We start from the raw sequence: 3,731 nt of genomic DNA on the forward strand, positions 1-3,731 counted from the left end.
AGTTGAGGTGGTGGTTCGTTGTTCCTTTAGGTTTGCACATATCCTTTACCTATCAATCCATAGGGTCAGGGACCTAGGGGATATGGGTTGTTTCTTTGTACATGGGCGTGGTGCTCGGGTGCACGGGAACTTTTGAGTGTGCCGACTCCATGTAGGAACATTCTTTTATTCTTTGTTTTCCTTTTATCCTTGAGGTTGGCTCAGATGTGTGTCCACTATCCTTGATATACTATTTTTACCCCTGTCATGCACTATGGTCCACTATGCAAGTATGTAATCTTGTTCATGCTAATGCTAGACTCTCATGCCTTGCCCTCCTCTGGGAAAATATAAGTAACGATACCCTGAATACTTTTGGGTGAAATGCTACAACGATAAATCCGTGCGCTTGCGGATATTTTCTATAATCGTTAAGAACTATCGTAGTTGGTCTTTCTTGGTGGCATCATTAAGGTTAACTCAATCTTAGTGACGGTGTTAAGAAATACCAATAGGCATTTCTAGCGTCGTTATTGGGGATGGACTTGAAACCTCCATACTTGGTGATTGTGCTAAGAAATTCCAACAAGCATTTCTAGCGCCGTTGTCGGGGAGGGCATATGTGAAAGAATCTAGTAGGACATAATCATGAGCACATGCATGTAACGGTAGCCATAGTTTATGCAGGCTAATTCTGCTTATTTTCTTCCTGTTGTGGATGAAAATAGGATAGTGTATGAATGGTTTTGATCTGCCGAACATCTACATCGATAATCTGAAGGCACTCCTAAGGAAGAGCCAGTCTTGTACCGCTTCTTCTTATTCTACTCTATCGGTAGTTGAACCAGCCATCCCTGTACCATCCACTACTATGAAAATGGCCAAGTCACTCCATGACTACTCCACCCCCGCTGTTGCCAAGGTGTCCGTTGGGCCCGCTGTCAACACGGGTACTGGAAACTTTGAGCTTCGCACTAGCCTCATCACGATGTACAGGCAAACCAATTATGTGGTTTGCCAAGCGAGGATGCAAGTGCACACCTACAATACTTCTTGGAGCTATGCGATACCATCATCATAAAAAATGTCACACAAGCTAGCATTAGGCTCCATCTGTTTCCCCTCTCCCTCGCCAGGAAGGCAAAACAATGGTTATATAAGTAGAAGGAAGCTGTCTGTACATGGGACAAATGTTCCACGATGTTCCTCATGAAGTTTTTCCCATGGGCAAAACCGATGCCCTAAGGGGGAAAACTTCAAACTTCTAGCAGACTTCACTGGAATCCATCCCCGAGGCATGGGAGAGGCTCCAGGATTACATCTAGGCCTGCCCGCACCATGGAATGGAGAATTGGCTTGTCCTCTAGAACTTCTATGAAGGGCTCATGCCCATGTCGAAGGGGCACATAGATGCTGCTGCTAGAGGGGCTTTTCTCTCCCTTACCATCACTGATGCTATGGCTCTCATCGAGAAGATAGTGGCAAACCAAAGCTAGGGAGAGGAACGCAAACAACAAAAATGCTTGGATACCATCAAGGAGGCAGATATGCTTGTCGCAAAAATGGACTTATTGTTATCATGACTGAATGAAAGGGCCCACGAGAAGGAAGCTATGAAAGCCACCGTTCAGGCCACGGACTCACAAATGACTTGCAAAGTCTATGGCAAGGTTGGACATTCAGGGAACAACTGCCCTGAGACCCATGAAGACGTAGCCTACATCAACAACGGGTTCCGACAAGGTAACAATAACGTGTGGAACAATCAGTCCCGCCCGCAAAGAGGTAATTCAAACTTTAACTCAAATTACAATTGAAATCAACCTTCCTTGAAAGACCTAGTTTTAGGTCAAGCAAGAATAAACAAAAACCTTACTAAAAAGCTAACTTATAATGACAAAATGCCAGAAAATATTAACTTTAAAATAGAAAGTTTATCTTCCTCTATTAAAAATCAACTGAGCTTTAATAAAATGATAGAAATAAAGTTGGCTCAAATTGCTGCTGCCATTCATGTTAATAATGAAGGAAAGATGTGGGGGCAACCCAAGAATTGTCATGAAAAAGTTAATGCGGTGACCACCAGGGGTGGTAAGTCCACTCGTTATCCACCAAACCCTAACCATAAAGTAGGAAAAGCACAAGGGCAACAGGAGGACGGACCTTCACCATCTACAAAAACACAAGACTTCATCGACACTAGCTACCTGCCATTTCCAACAAGGAAAAGAAAGCAAGGCATGGACGAGCAATTTGCTTGCTTTGTTGAGATGATAGAGAAGATACATGTGAGCGTCCCATTAATGGATGTCTTACATGTACCTTCCAACGCAAAGTACATCAAAGACATCATCAACAACAAACAACCTTTGTCATCCATGGAGGTCATAAAGCTGATAGAATAGTGTAGCGCAGCTATACTCAACCGTCCACTCGAGAAAAAAAAGACCCTGGGTGCCCTACGATCACATGCTCCATTGGCACCCAACAGTTCGATCATGCCTTGTGCGATCTTGGGGCAAGCATGAGTGTTATGCCCAAGACCATCTTTGACAAGTTGAACTTCACCCACCTCGCACCTATGCCGATGATGCTCTAGCTGGCTGATTATACGGTCCGCAATTCGGCAAGAATTGCCGAAGATATCCTAGTGAAAATCTAGGGTTACTTCATCTAGTTGATTTCATGGTGCTGGACATGGAAACCACAAAAGAATCACCTCTCATCATTGGGTGACCTTTACTTAGCACCATGGGAGCTCAAATTGATGTTGGAGCTAGGGAAATCTGCTTCAACATCAGTAACAAAGATGAGAAGTTTGACTTTTGGCCCTAACAGGAGCAATGCTCCATGATCAAAATTAAGTACGGGCCAAATCCACAAGGCATAAAGGAGGTTGAAATACAACCTCAACTAGTGGATAGCCTTGCCAAGAAAAATAAAGAAAACAAAAAGAGGCCAAAGCAGAAAAAGAACAACCCAAAGAAAAAGGAAGAAACTTTGAAGGTTGTTCCCACACCACCCAAAAACGATAAGAAGGTGTGGAAATGAAAAGAAGAAGCTCCAGAGTCTACCACCACACCACCCAAATCCAACAAAATGGTGTGGAGACCGAAAAAGGTACAACATACTTCTCTAGGCATGGACGTACCTTCATCAAGCAGGAAATGAAAGGAGACGACCGTCCTGCTCATTGGACTTTAAAAAGTGAGCCCTTGCCGAAGGTAAATCAGTAGTTATCCTTTCTATTTATAACCTATTAAATAAAAGTGCTAAACTTAGATAATTCTAATGAATAAAATCATGCTAAAAAAACTATATTAGTTCATCTTTTCATATATCTTTACTTGAATAAATCATGTTGTTCCTCCATGTTCTATACAAAGTATGTTTTGGTTTGAAGTATGGTTCTTGCGCGATCATGCTTCATAGGCTTGTCAAAATTAAGCATAGTGCTTAGGTTGTTTAGCCTACCTTGATCAAATTAAAACATGATGTTTAGTTTGATCATTGAACCAAAAACTACTGAGTATAGACATGGTTGAGTTAAAAACCAAATAAAAATATATAAATAAAAATAATATACCTTCTTCGAAGTCAACACCAAGCAATCCTAGACCATAGGCCTGGAGCTAGCTTGGGGGTGACCCCCGCAAAGGTAACATGTATCCTTTATTTATCCCTTATAGTTCTTATAGTTGATAAAATATAATAAAAATACCAAAAATAATAATTCCACTCTCATATGTGTT

General features: G+C 41.8%; 1 non-coding gene across 1 annotated transcript; it reads right to left on the reverse strand.

The window, feature by feature from the left end:
- Positions 1–1,217: 1,217 nt before the first annotated feature.
- On the reverse strand, positions 1,218–1,324 carry LOC136455688 (small nucleolar RNA R71). Its single transcript, XR_010759168.1, has one exon. It is a non-coding gene; the product is annotated as a small nucleolar RNA R71 (small nucleolar RNA).
- Positions 1,325–3,731: the final 2,407 nt, after the last annotated feature.

This window comes from Miscanthus floridulus, chromosome 5 (genome assembly GCF_019320115.1).
Source record: "Miscanthus floridulus cultivar M001 chromosome 5, ASM1932011v1, whole genome shotgun sequence".
NCBI lineage: Eukaryota > Viridiplantae > Streptophyta > Magnoliopsida > Poales > Poaceae > Miscanthus > Miscanthus floridulus.